At 50.5% G+C, this 20,533-nt stretch overlaps 1 protein-coding gene across 3 annotated transcripts in view; it reads right to left on the bottom strand.

Moving 5' to 3' along the window:
• LINGO1 (leucine rich repeat and Ig domain containing 1) overlaps positions 1 to 20,533 on the bottom strand; it is a 220,119-nt gene that overhangs the window by 62,719 nt on the left and 136,867 nt on the right. For all 3 annotated transcript variants that reach the window (XM_044932817.2, XM_044932818.2, XM_044932819.2), the window contains one exon: positions 6,967 to 7,064. The gene's annotated coding sequence lies outside the window, so the exon portion shown is untranslated. The remainder of the gene's footprint in view (positions 1 to 6,966; positions 7,065 to 20,533) is intronic.

Genomic DNA, 20,533 nt, shown 5'->3' with positions numbered 1-20,533 from the left:
GGAGAAACCAGACAATGGCCACAAATGGAGCCCTGACTCAGGTCACACACTGAACTGTGGCTTTCCTCATGCATGGAGTCCTGATCCTGGTCACACAGGGATCCCCCACCCTCCTCACACAAGGAGCACCAACCCTGGTCACACGCCGAGCACGGCCACTCACTACAAGCTAACCCCTGAGCCTCCTCACACATGGAGCCCTGACCTTGATCACAAACTGCACTCTGACCCTGGTCACACTCCAAGCTGACCATCATCACGTGCTGAAGCCTCTACACAAACGGAGTCCCAGCCCTCCTTACGCAAGGAGCACCAACCCTGGTCACACATGGAGCCCCGACACTAGTTACAAATTGAGCCCTGACCCTCCTTACACATGGAGCCCGGACCTTGTCACACATGGAGCCCTGACCCGCAGGGCAGACTGATGCTCAAAGATATGGAGGAGGTTCCAGCAGCATCAGCCTTTCACCTCCCCCATTCCTCAGGCCTGGGTGACAGACACGGTTTCTGGGTGTCTGAGACAGAGCTCAGCTCTGAGTGACTGTTGGCAGCTGGTGCCCAAGGTGGCTCATGGTGGCTGATTTCTTGATCTTCTCAAGACCAAGACTGAGCAGGTGACAAGCTCCTCTGTGTCCAGGACACAGCATGTGTCTAGAAGACACCAGGTCCTCTAGGAGCCCCAGCCCCAGGCTTCCATGGCGAAGCTGCCATGCCCATCCCTTCCCCTCCCCAGCCCAGCAGAGCTTGCTCCCTTGCTCCTCCCCATCCCTTCCCCTCTCCACAAGGATCCAGCTCTACCTCCCTCTCTTCCAGGAAAAAGCTGTGAATTTCTAGGTACCTGTCCCCTCTGCCTTCCCCCTCCCCCCTTCCCTCTCCCCCCTTCCCCCTTCCCCCTCCCCCCTTCCCCTCTCCTTAGTGAAGTTGCTCAGTCGTGTCCGACTCCTTGCAACCCCATGGACTGTAGCCTGCTAGGCTTCTCAGTCCATGGAATTTTCCAGGCAAGAGTACTGGAGTGGGTTGCCATTTCCTTCTCCAGGGGATCTTCCCAACCCAGGGATCGAACCCGGGTCTCTTGCACTGCAGGCAGACGCTTTACCATCTGAGCCACCTCTTCCAGGAAAAAGCTGTGAATTTCTAGGTACCTGTCCCCTCCGCCTTCCCCCTTCCCCTATCCTGGCCTTCCCCAGCCTACATACACATGCAACAGGCCCCCATTCAGTGTCCTCAGCTGACTGTCAGTTAATCCCTGCAGAGGTGTTAGCTGATAATTAAGACGTTAGCTGAGAACTTAACATGTGATTCCGTGCCAAGAGTATTTTGGTTTTAACAGGTTGCTCTTTGAAATGGGAAAACCTTCAAGACCCAGCCAAATGGCAGACGGGGGATGCCGAGGGGGTTGGGGGGGGAGGATATTTTGTGCCTGGAGCCCTTCCAGCCTTCCTGAAACCCACTCTGTCTCACCTCCCCTGTCATGGGGTGGACAGAACTCAGGCATTGGAGCTGCCTCCCAGGCTTTCTCCACCTCCTTCGAGTTGATGCCACTGGACACGTGATGAAACCTCACTGAACCTCAGTTGCCTCATCTATAGATGGGTTTATAGAATACCAGCCTTGCACACAGGAGGCCCTCCACCCTTCAGAGCTCCCACCATCTCCAACTTCCCTTCGCTTCTTCCTTCCACACCTCTCACCTCCTCACACTCTACCCCTAATCAACGGCCAAGTCTATTCTCTGAACCCCCTACCATCTTTCCCCAGGCCATGATCAATGGAATCAAACTGCAAGGCCTGGACAGACATGAGATTGTGGGGACATTTTTCAGATGATGGGAAAGGAGCTTCAGAGCAAGGAGAAAGGACAGCTCACTCAGTAAACAGTGTCCAAACAACCGGCTAGTCATTTGGAGGGAAACTGCTTAGATAGCTATCCTCAAACCACACCCATAGAAACATTCTGAATGAACCAGAAATTTAAATATTTTTAAATATTATGCGTGCTGCATGCTCAGTCGCTTCAGTCGTAACTGACTCTTTGCAACCCTGTGGACTGTAGCCTGCCATGAGAGCTCTGTCCATGAGATCCTCCAGGCAAGAATACTTGAGTGGGTTGCCATCTCCTCCTCCAGGGGATCTTCCCGACCCAGGGATCAAACATGCATCTCTTACATCTCCTGCATTGGCAGGTGGGTTCTTTACCACTAGCGCCACCTGAGAAGCCCCTTATATATCATAAAGAAGTAGAAAACAACATAAGACAACTTTTCAAAACTTTTTGGTGGGTAATGCCAGAAACTCTAAAGGAAAATAGTGATGGACTTGACCGCAGGACCATTTCAAACTTTTAAGGGGTTTTTAAAAAAGCTCTATAAATTGAAATGACCAAAAAACAGCCACAAAACTGTGAAAAAAAAATTGCAACATATGGCAGGTAAAGGGTTAAATCTCTCATCCTCTTATAAATCAATTTGCTCTTGCAGGTCAATAAGATGCATTTCACACACTCTCCCACCAAACAAGGTTGCCTGTGACCTCCCCACGGCTAATGCATGATCAATGCTCAGTCTGCATTGTACTTGACCTCATGCTTGAAACATGCCTTGCCCTTGGCTTCCAGGAGAGCATACCTGGCTTTCTTCCACCTCACTCATTGCACCTTCCCAGTCATCTTTTCGGTACCTCCTCAGCTCCCTCACTTCAGACCAAAGGAGGCTCCAGGACCTTCTCTGAGTCCTTCTCTTTTGTACCTCTGTGTTGTGTTTAGTCGCTCGGTTGTGTCCTACTCTTTGCGACCCCATGGACTGCAGCCTGCCAGGCTTCTCTGCCATGGGGATTCTCCAGGCAGGAATACCAGAGTGGGTTTCCATGCCCCCCTCCAAGGGATCTTCCCAACCCAGGGATCGAATCTGGTCTCCCACATTGCAGGTGGATTCTTTACCATCTGAGCCACCAGGGATGCCCAAGAATACTGGAGTGGGCAGTCTATCGCTTCTCCAGAGGATCTTCCCAACCCAGGAATCAAACCAGGGTCTCCTGCACTGCAGGCAGATTCTTTACCAGCTGAGCTACGAGGGAAGCCATTTGCACCTATACTTACTCCCTTCATGCTCTTATCCAATTTCATAGCTTTATGCTGACGACCATGTATTTGTATCTCCAGTTCAGACCTGGGCCCTGAACTTCACCCTCATGTCCGTTTCTACTTAGATGTCTACTAGCATCTCATACTCTACCTCTCCACAGCCAGGGCCCACCTGGGCGGTGTACCAAGCCCCACACTCAGCAAGGTCCCAGGCTTAGTTTAATGCTCTACTCTCAGAACTTTGAAATTCTTAATATTATTTTTTAAACAAAAAGCCATACACTTCATTTAGCTCTGGCTCCCATACATCATGTAGCCGGTCCCGTCCATAGCCGAGCTCCTCTCCTCCCCTACATCAAACCCACTGTTAATCAACTCACTCTGCTCTGTGGATGGCAGCAGTCCCATCCTTCTCCTACTTGGGCCAAAACCTTTGGAATCACTGTTATGGATTCAATGTTTGTGTCTCCCAAAATTCGTATGTTGGAACCCCAACTCCGAATGTGATGGCGTTTGGAGGTGGGATGTGACGTGGGTTAGATGAGGTCATGAAGGTGGGGCCCTCATGATGGGATTGGTAACCTTATAAGAAGAGGAAGAGACACCAGGGCTCAGTCTCTCCGTGTGCACACAAAAAAGTCACATGAGCATACAGCGAGATGGTAGTCATCTACAAGCCAAGTAGAGGGTCCTCGCCAAGAACTGTGTCTGCCAGCACCTTGATCTTGGACTTCCCAGTCTAAAGAAGTGTGAGAAATAAATGTGTGTTGTTTAAGCCACCCAGCCTATGGTATTTGATTATGGCAGCTTAAAATGACTAAGACAGTAATCTTTGGCTCTCTCTCTCTCTCACATACACACACACCACCTCATCCAATCTGCCAGCAAATCCTATTGGCTCTACCATTAACATGTACTCAGAATCTTTTCACTTCTCCCCACTTCCATCAAGACCCCCTAGTCCAAACCCCACCATCTCTTCCCTGGATCATCACAACCGTCTACCACCTGATCTGCCTGCGACCATTCTGGCCCCCTTCAGTAGCTGGAGTGATCTGGCTAAAATGAAATTCAGATTGTGTCATACCATTATTCAGAACCTTCCATGTCTCCCTGCTTTCCCCACTTCATTCCGAGGAAAAGCCCAGGCCTTAGGGTGCCCACCAGGCCCTGTGAGGTCTGGCTCTTGATCCCTCTCTGGTCGCACACTCCACTCTCTCCCTCCCTCACCCTGTTCCAGCCACACTGGCCTTCTCCCCGAGCCCTGAACAGGTCAGGCCTACCCCTAACTCAGGGACCCAGACATCTGTGTGACTCATTCTCTTGCCTCCTACAGGTCTTTTCTTTACTGCCGTCTCCCAGCGAGGCCTTCCTGACTGCCATAACCAAGTGTCCCAACACTTCTCATCCCCACCCTGCTCGCTTTTCTTCTCATTAGCACTTAGCACTCATACACACACTAGATTTCACTTGATTATCTGTTTTTCCTTGGCTGTCTCTCCTTCACAAGAGCTTAAGTTCCACGGAGCAGGAATTTTGTTTTGTTAATTTCGTTCACTGTTAGGTCCCTAAACAAAACAGTATCCAACACGTGGTAGATGCTCAATTAATGCTTACTGAATAAAGGGACAGATGAATAGACGAATAAGCTGAGGATCTGACATGAATAAGCACTTGATAAACAGGCAAACAAACTGAAATGGCCAAAGAACACACATGAATATGCCCAATCTCACTGGTGATCAAAGAAATGTAAAATCAATCAGTTTTATCTACCAGGTTGGCCTGGATTTAAGGGAGTGATAATGTCAGGCTGGCAAGGGTGAAGGGACAAGGCCTCTTGTACGTGACAAGTCAGCACAAGTTTCTGGAGGTTGATCTGGCCTGTGGGTCAAACCTGGAAATGTGCGTGCCCTCTGACCCAGGCAGTCCACTTCCAGAAACACCCCTAAAGGACCCGTAGCACAAGTGCACACATATGTAGGAACTGGGAGGTTCCCTGAGTGAAGTTTATAAATAACCAAACACCAGAAACAATCTAAATGGCCCTGGACAGGATTAATAATTGATAACATAACTTAAAGACTATCCATACAATGGGCGTAAAAGGCAGGGAAGAACACTAGAATGATCTATACAATAATATTAAGTGAGAAATCAAGAGACAGGGCAGTATAACTAGTGTGATAGTTTTTCCTTTTAAAATATGTTTCTAAGCACATAGAAACAAATCTGGAAGGATATGATATATGGAACTAGTTAGCAGGGGCTAGCCTTGGCAAGGAAGAGATTTTGGGAAGAGCGTGAACTGCATGCTTTAGATACTTCTACAGGGACTTCCCTGGTGGTCCAGTGGCTAAGACTTTGCCTTCCAATTCAGGGGATGTGGGTTTGATCCCTGGTCAGGGAGCTAAGATCCCCATGCCTCACAGCCATAAAGTAGAAAGAATACTGTAACAAATTCAATAAAGACTTTAAAAATGGTCCACATTAAAAAAATCTTAAAAAATAATCTATCTACATTGTTAGATCAATAGGTAGATATAGGGAACATATGACCTTAATAGTTGGAAAAATTACTCCACCTGAGGAGAAAACACATCCCTTGTCTCCCCAGTGCTGAAGGATGCAGAAATAGGACATTCTAAGCCCTCATTATCTGGCCCTGCCTCATCCCTGTTATCCCACCCACCTCCATCCCCACACCCCAGCACTCTGGGTTCCAAGCTCACGAAACAATTTTCTATTCCTGGTTCCTCTCACAGCTCCACACCTGTCTCACAGCTCCATTCACAGGCACAAAGGCCCAGCCGACCCCACGCAGTGACCTCCTCAGCCTGAATTCTGCTGTCAGAGAGCCAGAAGGGGGAAAACAAGGACCCCAAGAGCACCCTTCAGAGCCAGCCCTGCAGCCTCTAGCGGGAACCCCAGGTCTCTGCCCCAGGGATGGCTTGCAGGATCTATTTACTGTGGCCTGAGCAGGCTTGACCGCCCCTGGCTCCAGGGCCCCCTCTGTAGGCCATGGACACAGCTGCTCTGGGGGTGCCAACATGGGCCCAGCAAAGTGGGGACTGAACAGAGGAAGAGGGGGCTGGGGTTTCAGCTCCCATTAACATTGCCACATTGAATCAATAGAATCATAGGTCCCATGCAATATTTGGGACATACTTATGCTGAAAAATGATCTGTTGTCTTTCTTAAGTTCACATTGAGCTGGACATCTTGTATTTTTTCTGGCAAGCCTAGCTCCCACCACATCCCAGCTCTTGACCCCAAGCAGAAAGCCTCTACTGGGACACCCAGGAGCAACCGAGAAATGTCCTCTCTCGGGCCCAACGCAGAGGGATTAAAAGTGAGCAGGGCTGTTCTCGGTGCCCGAAACAGCGCCTCTGCCCTGGGGGTGTCCTGTAGACAGCAGGGACCTTCCAGAGTAAGAGCCCCCACTCACAGAAGCACACACACCAGGCGAGTGAAGACGGCAGGTCCGGCAGGGAAAAGCCAGTGACAGCAATGGAGGAGAAACCTCATAGGCAAAAGCTCCCACCGCTGAAAGAACTTGGCAGGTGTGTACCACGAAGGATCCTTAACCAGCTGCAGACAGCGATATGTGGGAGCCACACGGGGGCCTCTCCGTGTCTCGGGGACGAGGCCTGGTTTGCAGGGGTTGCTGCTGAGGTGGCCCGCCTCTTGGAGGTCTGGAACTCCTCCCCAGGAGGCCCTGCGGGGGCCTGGGGGCTTCAAACCCCACGCCATGTGCCCACCCCTCCCCCCCCAATCGTCCAAACAGGGGCTCATCCACCCAGTGCCCGAGGACCCTACTCTTAGAGTCCTCCCACCCAGTGCAGAGACACAACGAGGGAGAGCCCACCTCCATCTCCCCCTACCTGGGTCAGACGGCTCCTGGGGGCAAACAGCCGGGCCTCTGGGGGCCGGAGGCGTGGCAGGGGGAGCGGCGGCCCGTCCGTCTCGGTCCCAGCATGCACTGCGGGAAAGAGCAGGGAGGTGAGCGCGGACAAAGCCTGGGCCTCTGCAACTCGGGGGTGCCCAGCTCAGCATGCGCCCCCCGCCCCCGAGCAGATCCTGACCCTCTGCCCCCGGGGGCTCAGCGCTGCCTCCCACTTCAGCGAGGGGCCTTCTGCCACCTGTCTCCCTGCTATCTCCTGGCTCCCTCGATTAGCCCCCCAGGTCTGGCATTTGAGGCCTTGTCCAAACCCCTCACTTCTCATCATCTCACACTGTCTTCGATAGGTCAGGCCCACCTCGGCAGGTTTTGTTCACCACACACACATACACACACACAGACAGTTCTACCTCATTCTCTCTGAGATTCCCTCTGCTGCCCACCAACCCTTTCCCCTGCCTGCTGGAAGCTTCAACTACGTGTCCCCACCCCCAGCACCTCACCCCAGCATGGCTGGCCTCTGTCCCACCACTGCACACAATACCCTCTGCCAGGATCCCCACTGCCCAGGCCAGTCCTCCTGCCCCAGCTGCTGGGCCTCTGGCCAACTGACCTCTCCCTCCTGTAGGAGGCTCCTGACCCACACTCCCCTCATTTTCACCACTCCTCCTCACACATGGCCCCCAGCTGCCATGTTCCCTCCTTCCCTCCTTTCTCCTCCCTGGACCACTTACCCACACCTGTGTTTCAGTAACCCTCTGTCCATGCCCCCCAGGGGATCCCATCATGCCTGGAGGAGAGTCGAGGCCCCTGACCTGTCTCCCGCCCTCTCCTCCCTCCCTCAGCTCCAGCTGCAAGGCCCGCCCTGCAGCACACCCCACTCCAGCTCCACACAGGCCTGGCTCCTCCTCAGCCAGGTTCAGCTCAAGGCACCTCCTCAGAGAGCCTTCCCTGACCACCCTGCACAGGAACCGCTCCTTCCCCGAGTCACACTACTCTGAGTGACTGACGTGTCATTCGGTGTTCCCTGTCTCAACAATCCCACGGCGAGCTTTATTTCCAGTCAGGTTAATTGAGGTATAATTTACTTGCAGTAAAATTTACCCTTTTTTAGATAAAGAATTCTAGTGAGGATGTGGAGAAAGGGGAATCCTTATGCACTGTTGGTGGGAATGGAAATTGGTGCAGCCGATGGAAAACATTACGGAGGGTCCTCAAAAAATTAAAAATAGAACTGCCATGTGATTCAGCAATTCCACTTCTGGGTATATAGCCAAAGGAAATGAAAACACTATCTCAAAAAGATAGACGCACTTCTGTGTTCACTGCAGCATTATTTACAGCAGCCAGCACGTGGAGACAACATAAGTGTCCATCAGTGAATGAATGAATGAAGACGGTATGAGATATATACATATACATCTATATGATAAAATTATTCAGTCAGAAAAAATAAGGAAATCCATTTGTGACAACACGGATGGACCTTGAAGGCATTATGCTAAGTGAAATAACTCAAAGACAAATACTGTATTGCAGAATCTAAAAAAATAGAAATAAAAAACTAAACTCTTAGGAAAAGAGATCAGACTTATGGTTACCAGAGTCAGAGGGTTGGTGGAGAAGGAATTGCAGGAAGGTGGTCAAAAGTGGTAAAGAGCTTGCCTGCCAATGGAAAAGACTTAAGAGACTCTGGCTCGATCCCTGGGTTGGGAAGATCCCCTGGAGGAAATGGCAACCCACTCCAGTATTCTTGCCTGGAGAACCCCATGGACAGGGGAGGCTGGTGGGCTACAGTCCATGGGGTCACACAAAGTCGGACACGCCTAAAGCAACTTAGCATGGCACAGCAGGGTCAAAAGGTACAAATGTCCAGTTACAAGATAAGTACGTGCCAGGGATAAGCACAGCATGATGACTATAGTTAGCAGTCTGTTACACACGAAAGTTACTAAGAAAGTAGATCCTCAGAGTTCTTATTACAAGAAGAAAACCTTTTTTATTCTTTCTTTTCTTTCTATATATCTATATGACATGATGGATATTGGGTGGTAATCATTTCACAATATATGTAAAGTAAACCATCATACCATACACCTTAAATGTCTACAGTGATGTATATTGATTATTTCTAAATAAAACTGGAACAAACTTTACACTTTTTAGTGCACAGTTCTGAGCTTTGATAGCTGTATATAGCACATAACCACTACTGCAATTAAGATAAAGAACAATTCTATTAACCATCCATATCTGAAAGTCTCCATGAGTTGTCCCCTTTGTAGTCAACTCCCCCTATCCCTGCCTCTCATAACCACTGACCTGTTTTCTGTCTCTATAGTTGTGCCTTTTCCAAAATCTCATACAAATGGAATCATCCATATGTAACCTTCTGAGTCTGGCCTTGTTCATTTATCAAATAATGCATTTGAGATTTACCTGTGTTGTTTCTTGTACCAGAATTTCATTCTTTTTTATTGCTGAGTAGTATTCAGTTGTTTATCCATTCACCAGCTGAAGGACATTTGGATTTTTTCCAATTTGGGGTGATTATGAATAAAACCACTATAAATATTCACATACAAGCGTTTCATGAACATAAGTTGTTATTTCTCTTGGGAAAATACCTAGCAGTAGGATTCCTCGGTCATACAGTAAGCATATTTTTAACTTTATAAAAAATAGCCAGACTTTTTTCCAAAGTGACTGTGCCATTTTTCATTCCCACTGGCAACATACGAGAGTGTCAGTCACTCTGTACCCTCACCAGCAGTTACCATTGTCAACTTTGTAAAAGTCAATGTTAGAGATAAGCAGTGGTATCTCATTTTTTTTGGGGGGGGGGTGGCTATCAAATCCAAGTTTATTGGGGGCATTTGTAGAATTGCTTTAACTCTCATTGTAATTTTGATTTGCATTTCCCTACTGACTCATGAAGATGAGTGATTTTTTTTTTAATGTACCTGACTTTTGTTTTAGTCCTATCACTATCTGAAAGTACATCTTGATTTAATTCTTTCTGTTTATTTTCCATTTCTCCCATCATATGTGAGAGCAGGGACTGTGAGATCTACTCCTGCAATACCTGGAACGGTACCTGGTACTGGATAATGGTGATGATGCTGATGCATTTACAAAGTCCTGATCATACACCCAGCACCATTCTGAATGCTTGACAAATACTAACTCATTTAATCCTGACAACCGCCCTAAGAGAGACAGATGCTATCCCCACTTTAAAGAGGAGAAAACAGAGGTAGACAGAAGTAATTAACTCAGAGCTAACAAGGCGCTGAGCAGAGCTTCAGTCTCCGGTGTGCTGGAGTCAAGAGTCTGGAGTCATGATCAATACAAGAACATGGCCCATAGCAGTCACATTTGCTGAAGGAATGAAAATGTGGAAGAAAGACAGCTCAGTCCAGCGTGCCATAGACTGAATATCTGTGTCCCTTTCAAAATTCATAGTTGAACCCTAATCCCCAATGTGATGGTGTCTGGAGGTGCAGCTTTGGGGAGGTGATTAGGTCATGAGAGTGGAGCTCTCATGAACAGGATTAGTGCCCTTATAGAAGAGACCCCCGAGAGGTCTCTCGCCCCTTGTGCCATATGGACACACGGTGAGAAGAGGGCATCTATGAGCCAGGAAGCTGGCCCTCACCAGACGCTGAGTCTGCCAGCACCTTGATCTTGGACTTCCAGCCTGCAGACTGTAAGACATCAACTACAGTTGTTTATAAGCCACCCAGTTTCTCTGGTATTTTGTTACGTAGCCCAAACAAAGACACATAGGCTTCTAGATGCTACCTCTCGGATATTTCCCCTCCAAAGCTGAATTCATTCTCACTGTCGATTCTACTTCTCCTCCTAAAAAATTCATTTTATGTTGGTATTGCAAGCAACCGATTGGGACAAGTGGGGTGAGGTTGAGTCAAACCTAGAGCCTGGTGGTGAAGGGCCCAGGCCTGCCAAGGGGGTGATTCCTTTACAGGGACTCTTCCTCAAAGCTTTTCCCACAGCTCCCTCCCACACACTCGGGGCCTCCCCAGGTGGAGAGAATGAACAGGAAGTCATGGCCTCGGCAATTCAGAAACCCTCGCTCTGAGAACATCCCATAACATAAAACCCTTTGTCCAGACTTCACTTCTCACTGCTCACTGAATGTCTGGCACATTTCCTCCATGCCCTCTCCTCAACAAAATGTCCCCACATTTCCTCAGCCCATTTGCAGGGAGTTGAGACCATATGGGAAGTTCCAGCCAGTGGGCTGCGAACAAAAATGATGCGTCACCTCTGCGCCAATGCATTTAGGAGCCTGTGTGCACCTCTACCATTTTCCCTCCTTTGCCACTGTGGCCAAAGAAGGCCGTGAGTTCCAGGGGGCATCTACCACACGGTTGAGCTTCAGCCTGGGTCCCCTTGTGACTAAATGGACCAGCTCCTGCCACCCTCTCCACTTCCCACATCGGTCATGTAATGTGAATTCATATGGTAAAAGAAGAAGGGAGCCTTGTCACATTGAATCAGGGGTCCCCAGCCTCCAGGATCTAATGCCTGGTGATCTGAGTTGGAGCTGATGGAATAGCAACAGAAAGAAAGTGCACAGTACGTGTAATGTGCTTGGATCATCCTCAAGCCTTCCTCCACCCTCACCCCGGTGGGAAAATTGTTTTCCATGAAACTGGTCCCTGGTGCCAGAAAGGTTGGGGACTATGGCATTAAATCACTGAGAGGTCAGAGAGAGCTTATTAGTGCAGCACTTCACCACCCTCCCTACATCCCCACCAGCCACATGGGGGCATATGGTTTAAGAACGGATTTGGATGACTTTCTGGGTGACAGAACAATAGGAGCCCCAAAATAACTAGGATTCCCGTGAGAGATATGACTTCAGTTCCCAAGTTGAAGGGTTCCCTGTGTTTACAAGGGAAAGGGGGGCAGTTCCTGGCCCTTCCACAGGATCCACTAGCAGGACAGTCCCCACCTGGAGAAGGGAGGTGGGAGCCGAGTCAGCTGGGAGCATCTTTACGACAGTGAGGGCCTTGGCCCACGTTCGAGGACTTAAACTTGACTTTAGAATAAAGGCTGGTACATCTTGAGTTTTATCACTAACTCAGGCCTGGGACCAGCTCCCAGAAAGGCCCCTGAACTCCAAGTTGATTTGTCCTGAATGGACAATTTGGGATGGGGGAGAGCGCAGGAAAACTCAACCAGGGCCTTGAAGCCACAAGCAACAATGCGCCGCAAGTTTAACTGTAGATTTATGTTTTGAACTTATTGGAACTCTACTTTGGCAATTATCACCTTAAATAGTGTGTACTCCTATGGGACAACACAGGGAACGGGGGAGGAGGCAGCCCTTCAGGATGACAGCAGGAGGCTGGTAGAGGACCTGGGGGGAAATCCCTTAGTTTATATAGGGTCCCTGTGACTTCTGGCCTTTTCCAAGAAGTGAGATTTGGCTGCCGTAAAATACACTGCCTCTGCTACTCACACTCACCCCAAACTGGTGCAATGCAGCTTCTCTAAGGCCAGTAAAAAGACTCTTCTTGAGAATGAGCGCTGGGTGCTGGTGTCAGTACTTGAATGTGTGCGTCCAAAGGCCCGTAGTTTTGACCTGACGCCAGGGTAGATGAAAACCGCAGCACCGCGTGGCACCTACGGAGATGCTGGGGTGGGCTGGGGGGCACTTGGGTCAGGGGCAGGGGTGGGGTTGTTTAAAGTGAAGAAGCCCCGGGAGCAAAGACAGGCTCTGTGGAACCTGGGGACCTGGGGACTGGGGGCTTCCAAAGGAGCGGTCGTGAAGAATCCTCTCTTGGAGGCTTTCGGGTTGGGGGCCTGCAGTTTTTGGTGTAGCTGGTCTCTGGGAAAAACTTAAGCGAGTTTTGCCATCCTTTTGGTTAAGAATAAAAGGGTGTGACTGATACAGTATAACTGAAAACTAAACCCTACAAAGAAACAGGCAAGAACTGCTCCATTCTTTACCACAAGCGTTTATTTACTTGGGGGCTTATTTTGATGATGAGAAATTCATAATGATAAGTTCGGTGATTTCGGTGAGCTTTTTGGCTTAGGAGAAAATTTAAATTGGGTGCAGACCCGAGGTTTTAACCCAGTTTGCATACTTTGCCCCCAGCCTGATGGCCACAGGATTTGCTTAGACATGCTAGCGCTAAGGAACCATGCCCAGAATGTGCTGTGCTTTCTCCTTTTGTTTCCTGGAGGCAAGTTTCCTGACCAATGATGCTGAGAATTACTCATCCTGGGGTCAGGGCTCCAGCAATGGCTTGTGGTGAGAGCAGAGATTTGGCTGACGCGGGGTCAGCTCAGCGCCCTGGCTCGAAAGTACACTCGGACATCCCCACTCAGGGACGAAGGGGTTTCAGGCTTGGACGTTATGGTCTGGTACCCAGGGACCCAGGCAATGTTGGGATGGATGCACTGGCTCATGGAAAATGCCTGACTAGAACTGCTTGGGGGAGGATTCCCTGAGCACAACATGAATCGTTTTCCCCTGAATGGTTTTTGCTGACTGACTGGGCTTTAATTCACTGTCTGCTAAGGGTTTGGGGGCTGAAAACAGAGGATGAAGTTTCAAAGGCAAATAAGAGACGTTCATGTGAGGGATGGAGGGACAGCTGGCACACAGGAGAGAGATGGCAGGCAGAGGGAGGGTGGGGCTGGGAGAGGGTAAAGGGCACGGACTCCCCATCTCGTCACCGTCGCCGCAGTCAGCCTCCCCGAGAGCTCAGCCCTCGCTGTGCTAGGTACTTCCCACTCGCTGACACATTCAGTGCCCACCAGCACCCCAGGAGATGCAGACTGTCACTGTCTGCGTTTCTTTTATTAATTTTAAAAAATATTTATTTATTTGGCTGCACCAGGTCTTAGTTGCAGCATGTGGGGTCTCCAATCTTTATTGTGACATGCGGTATCTTTAGTTGAAGCATGTGGGATCTAGTTCCCTGACCAGGGATCGAACCTGGGCCCCCCTGCATTGGGAGTATGGAGTCTTAGCCACTGGATCACCAGAAAGTCCCACTGCCTGCATCTTCAGGATGGGGAAACCAAGGCACAGAGAGGGGTAGTAACTTGCCTTATTTGGAATGGGGCTATGTTTCAAACCCAGGCAGTCAGGCTGTAGCACTCATCCTAAGAGTCCCTGATGAAGCTGGGTTGGTCAGGTTAGACTTGAATGAAAGGCTCCTCAGTGCCACTGACAGGAATTCTATCTGTGTGTGGTCAGATCCAAGTTGTCCAAAAAATCCACTTTCTGCCACTAGCTCTGTGACCTTAAGTGAATTACTTACACTGAGACTGGCTCCTTACCTATGAAGTGTATTTCATATGACAGTAGAGATTACACAGCACGTGTGAGTGTGTGTGTGTGTGTGTGTGTGTGTGTGTGTATACATTTTGCCTTGTACAGTACTTGGTAGAGAACAAAAACTCCACAAAAAGCAAACACCACCCCCCTACTGCCTGCCATGGAGCCAGAGCACAGATATGCCCATCTTCAGAGCTTCCAACCATGTACATGGGCATGCATGTACTCACATGTACACATGTATACATGTGTGTATACTCGTGTGCACATGTGTCCCTGTCGTGTGTATACTTGTGTGCACATGTGTCCCTGTCATGTGTGTACTCATTGCACATGTGCCCCTGTCATGTGTGTACTCGTGTGTACATGTGCCCATCATGTGTATACTCATGTGCCCATGTGCCCCTGTCATGTGTGTACTCGTGTGCACATGTCCCTGCCAAGGGGAGCACTCACGTGCATGTGCACACATTTCCCTTCCTCTCCCATCCTTAACTCAGGCTGGTGGTGGCATCAGCCACGTGTTCCCCAGCCAAATACCCAGACATCACTCGTGAGTCCCTTCTTCCCCTCTTCACCCTCACGTTCCCTCACCATGGTCAGCCAATGCCTGAATATCTCTCAATCGCATCTTCTCCCAGTTCTCCCTCACCCGCACCCCAGCAGCGTGCAGTCCCCACTCCACTCACCCTCCACACAGTGGCAACCAGAATGACCTTTCCCAGTCGCAAATTTTACCTCACCTGCACGCCACTTAAAACCCTCCCAGGAAGCCTAACCAAGCAGGATGTAAAACTGCTGCTGCTGCTGCTGCTGCTACTAAGTCGCTTCAGTCGTGTCCGACTCTGTGCGACCCCATAGGCGGCAGCCCACCAGGCTCCCCCGTCCCTGGGATTCTCCAGGCAAGAATACTGGAGTGGGTTGCCATTTCCTTCTCCAATGCATGAAAGTGAAAACTGAAAGTGCAGTCGCTCAGTCCTGTCTGATTCCTAGTGACCCCATGGACTGCAGCCTACCAGGCTCCTCTGTCCATGGGATTTTCCAGGCAAGAGTACTGGAGTGGGTTGCCATTGTCTTCTCTGAAAACTTCTGAGTTTCACATAAAGCCCTAAAGAGAAGCCTGACAGACTTGCCTGAATAAAGATCTAAAGCTTCTCTATGGTCGGAGATACCATAAACAAAGTTAAAAAGATAAATGGCAGACTAGGGGAAATATTTCTAACACACATAACAGACAAAAGTTTTAAAATCCCTAATATACTAAAAGCTCCTTCATACCCATAAGAAAAAGGCAAAAAGAAAAGAAAAATAGGCAGCGGATATGAACAGTCAATTCAAGAGAAGAAAATACAAATGGCCAATAACCACATGAAAAGCTGCTCAGCCTCGCTGGGGAGAAAGAAAGTGTGTTGAAACCACAGTGAGATGTTTTCCTGGACTGGCGAAAATTAAAAAGCTTGATAATGTTCAGTGCGGAGGGCAACTGGGGAAATGGCCCTCCGCAGATATCAAGGGTGGGAGCAAAAACTAGTCCAACCTTTTGGAAGAGCAATGTGACAGTACCTATTAAAATTTAATAAGCATACCCTGCACCAGGGCAACTCCGCGCCTAGAAGCCTATCCTACAGAAAGGCTTACACGTGTCAGCCAAGATATATATACGAGGATGTTCACTGAAGCATTATTTGCAAGAGTGAAAAATTGAAGGCAACCTAAATATCCATCAACCCAGGCCTAGTTACATAAATTTCGTTATGGCCAAACAATGGAATATTAGGCAACGATTAAAAAGAACACGGGAGATCTGTATTCCGTGACATTGACAGATGCCCACAGCACACTGGGAAATGAAAAATGGAAGTTGTAGAATAATGCATATAATATGATTCATTCCTTTTCTTTTTTTAAAGATAACACACAGTAAATATGTTTATAAAGGCACAGAAAAAGTTCTAGAAGGAAGCACACCAGATCAACAACAGTGGGACCTTGGCAGAATGAGATTTAAGGGCAAAGAAGGATATTTCTTAACAGGACGCACTTCTGTATTGTTTCAGTTTTTACATGAGCAGATATTGTTTCTGTGGTTAAGAAAGAAAAAGAAAAAAAATGCCCCATCCACAGGCACTCAGTGGCTGTGAGACAAAGTCCAAATTCCCCAGGTAGCAGCTGAAGTCCGGGACACCGCCCTTGTGCGCCGCCAGCCCCGGGTCTCCCACACTCCCTTTCAGGTCCCCAAACCAAGCCTTGGTCCCTGCAGTTCCGTCTTCCCGCAGCGTCCTTTCCTGCCTTCCACGTTTCATCTTTCAGGTGGCTCCTCACGTATCGCCACCTTCTGGAAACTCTCCCTGAACACTCCCCCACACCCTGCTTCCACTCTCCCGGCAACGGTGACAGCCAGCATCCAAGGAGCATGTGTGTGTCTATGTCAGGGCTGTGCTGTATGCTTTACTCCGTATCGACTCCTTCGATCCTCACAGCAACCCTAGGAAGGTCTGTCATCACCTTATTTAATGCATGAGGAATCTGAGGCACAGAGGGGTTAACCAACTTGCTCAAAGTCACACCGCCAGCAATCAACAGAGCCAGTGAGTGGCAGTGCCAGGCAGAGCATGCGTGAGGCCCTCTGCCAGCACTCAGCACCCAGGACCTATACCTTCCAGGCTCCCAGACTTGCCTAGGAGTCCCGAGTTGGTAGGTGGGTGAGGTGGGGGTTTGCCTTGTTCCTGCCCCCAGAACCTGGGTGGGTAAGCGTACACAGGGAAGTCTGCTGGGGCGACAAGCCAACTCCCAACATCAACCATCCAGTGCTAAAGGAAGCAGCTGGTCTCCCCAGTGGGGAGAGCTGGGACCAGCTCAGCTGGAGGCCAGCTGACCTGGGACTGCTGAGGAATGGCATGGTTTGTGGAGGTGCAGCCCCTCCCGGGGCAAGGACCCAAGCGACTCCCTGCATACCTACTGTGAGCCAGGCCCTTAGGGGTCACGGGCCAGGGAAGCCAGGGGCCAGGAGACTGCTATGCCCTCCACGTGCTGTGAGTCAGACACATGGAAGCCAGGAGCCAGAGAGGGGGACAGTGGGATGATGGTGCTCAGAGGAGCAGGGGCCTGGCTTCTGATCAGGACAAAGCAAACGGGGGTCTCTGTGAAGTGGCATCTGGGCCCAGCCCCAAAAGATGAAGGGGGATCTGGGCAGATGGAGCGGGGAAGGGAACTCCAGGGGGCTGGAACAGCTTAAGCAAGGGCTGGAGGTGGGCAAGTGTGGAGCGCTCTGGGGAAGAGTCACTGGTTTTGGCTGGAAAACAAGATAAGTAGGGAAGCAGCAGTGGATGTGGGGGTGCGAGATGCTGGGGCCCTTGGAGGGAGCAGCTGCCCACAGCAAGGAGGGGACAATCTGAAGCACGTGGACTGCCTAGGACCGGAACCTGTCAGGCAGATCCACCTCCACTGTCAGCTCGTGACAGTGGCCTAGTTCCCCACCTCGGTGCCCTCACCTATAGAAAATCATGCAACTTCCAGGACTGGTGAGAGAATTAAACTAGACAGTGGTTTGCAGCACCTTGAACCTGGGGAGGCAGGGGAACATGTCTGGTGGGGGCACCGTGCTGGAGGAGACAGAGCGGCTCGCTGGGGGCATCGGCCTTTGTGATGAGAACTGGTGTGGGCATATGCCCCTCAAGGCCCCCCAGCCCAGCAAAAGTACTCAAATACTAGCCTTGTGTTTAAAGCACAAACTCCAGACGATGTGATTTCAGACTCTCTTCTTTCTTAAAGACATGTGAGAGGCAGAGCCTCATGATGTTGAGCAGGTCTCTACCCATCTCGGGGCCTCAATCTCCCCATGTAGGGGGTAGGTGACAGGTTGGGTGGTTTCTCTAGGCCTGCTTATTCAGAAGGGGCTGAGCCGTGGAAGGAGGGAAATGGGCCAGGGGTGATGGCAAGGAGGTGTGGAAACCCAGAGAGATGGGATTCAGAGAGAGGAGGGTCAGGGATGAAGGAAGCAGAAGACGCTCCTTCCTGGGCTAGTCCCCTAACCAGCCAAGGGCCTCCTCACACCACCTACTCCAAGGCCCACAGCCCGTCAGAGCCCAGGGTGTATTCACTCAGTTGGGGGTGGAGAAGCTGGAAGAAGTGGAGCTCCATCCTCCCAGGGCAAGTTCACTCCTGGGAACAGCAGAAACAGCGATGGGTGGGCCAGGAGGCGGGTAAGACGGGGGGTCATGCCCCACTGGGCTACTTCAGGCTGAGTGCCACTAGGCAAGTCCCTGCATGGTTCCATTTCCTCTTCTATGAGATGAATAAATATGCTTTCCTTGCAAGTAACATTATTACCGGGGCCCAGTGCACCAGCAACCTGCCTTATAGGTGAGCCCTTTGGTTCACCAGGAGCTGAGCAGGACCTGGGGGAGTCTCAGCCAGCTCTGGGAGTGGGCGAGAATCACTCACCCCCAGGAACCCCCATGACCCCCATGGGTGCCATCCTCCTCATCGCTCACAGGGACCCCATCTTAGCCTCCCCACTGGCCCACCTACAGCACTGCCCCCGCCCACCTGCTGCCAGAAGAACTCTCTAAGTGAGGCCCACCTCGACTCTAATCACTCGGCTGCCACTGTTTGCTTGTCACTTCCCCCACCAGCCCCGTGGGCAGGAACTACATCTGATTCATCTTGGCCGTTGCAGAGTGTGGGGTCTGGCACGAGAGTCCTGCCCACAGGCAGCAGAGCTCGCAGTGGGGATGAACAAGCAGGACCATTCACCCCTCCCACCCCAGCACCTGTTGCTCTATTGAATATTCATGACAGTGCTGGGTTCCACGTGGGGCTGGGGGCAGAGCTCAGTCTTCTGGGATCAGGGCTCAGCACGGGGCTGGGATCAGGATTCAGTCTGTCCGGGATCAGGGCTCAGTGGGGCTGGGGTCAAAGTTCAGTCTTCTGGGATCAGGGCTCAGCACGGGGCTGGGATCAGGATTCAGTCTGTCCAGGATCAGGGCTCAGTGGGGCTGGGGTCAGTGTTCAGTCTTCTGGGATCAGGGCTCAGTGCGGGGCTGGGATCAGGGTACAGTGAAGGAACTTTTCTGCCCTCTACCATGAAGGGCTCAGGACTTCTCCCAGCCTTACCCCCTGCTTTGAAAATAACTTCTCCTGCCCCTGGAGTTCTGGGGCCTGTCTTGAGTCCCCACCCTGCCCACGCTCTACCCAGGCAAGGCCTGACCTATGCTCCACTCCAGGCAGCCATGGAGTGGAGGCAACCCATACTCACTGTGCCCAGCCACCACCTGACTCCTGCAGAAGGGGTTCAAGGCGGGAAGTGCTTCCTTGCATCCCTAACTGGCCCTCAGAAACACAGCAAGGACAGTCAGCCTTCTGGCCTGAATGCGTTCCCAAGCCAAGGAGAAGTTGTTTTGGGTTAGCTCAGGTTTTTCTATTAGCCACCCCACTGTCCCCACTCTATTAGCCTAGATGATCCAGTGCCAGTGGAGGTAAATCCAGGTCTGGCTGAACATGCAGGCAAAGGTGTTGGCTGGTACGTGGCAATGAGATGTGCCACCCAAACAGTTCCTCCTATCACAGTGCCTGAAATCCTCCGTTGTGGTCCTTGCTTGAAGTCAGTCTTGTTGACCCTCCTCTGAAACCTCCATCCAGAATCAGTTTTTAGCTGGGCGTGGGGACTGCCAGATCCCTCGGCCCAGGGTGACTCATGTCTAACCCAGGTTTGGCACTCACAGGGCTCAGAAATGGGAGCTGAATCAGGGACTGACCTGAGTGCATGTCAGAGTTTGGCAGGAGGCTGCCCGCGCCCCTCAGCACTCCCACCCACCCAGCCAAACCCTCCACTCCCTCTGCCTGCTACTCCCAAGCAGAGGGTCAAGTTGGTTTGCTGGAAAGACACATGGTTCTCATTTTAATTAATTAAAGAAAAATCTAATCACTGCATTAAACTTCTCATTACTCCACTTGAATACCCGTTAAGTAAATTTAATTACCAGAGGATTGGGTTTCCCAGCCTCTTTCATTAGCTTCTGATAAGATGGGGGAGTTGGGAGGGAAGGGGATGGGAAGCAGAACAATGCCATTCTCAACCCACAGAGGGCAAGGTGGACAGTATACTGGGGCTACTGTGGTCAGGCTTTGGTGTCTCCCTGAGGACAGGCTTGGCCCTGGGCGTGGGGAGACCCTCCTCCCAACTACCTCTAGAAAGGAAAAGGCCTAGAATTTGGATACAGTCAGT

Source organism: Bubalus bubalis, chromosome 20 (assembly GCF_019923935.1).
Source record: "Bubalus bubalis isolate 160015118507 breed Murrah chromosome 20, NDDB_SH_1, whole genome shotgun sequence".
NCBI lineage: Eukaryota > Metazoa > Chordata > Mammalia > Artiodactyla > Bovidae > Bubalus > Bubalus bubalis.
The sequence above is the reverse complement of the archived record's forward strand: the minus strand, read 5'-3'. Positions and strand labels throughout refer to the sequence as shown.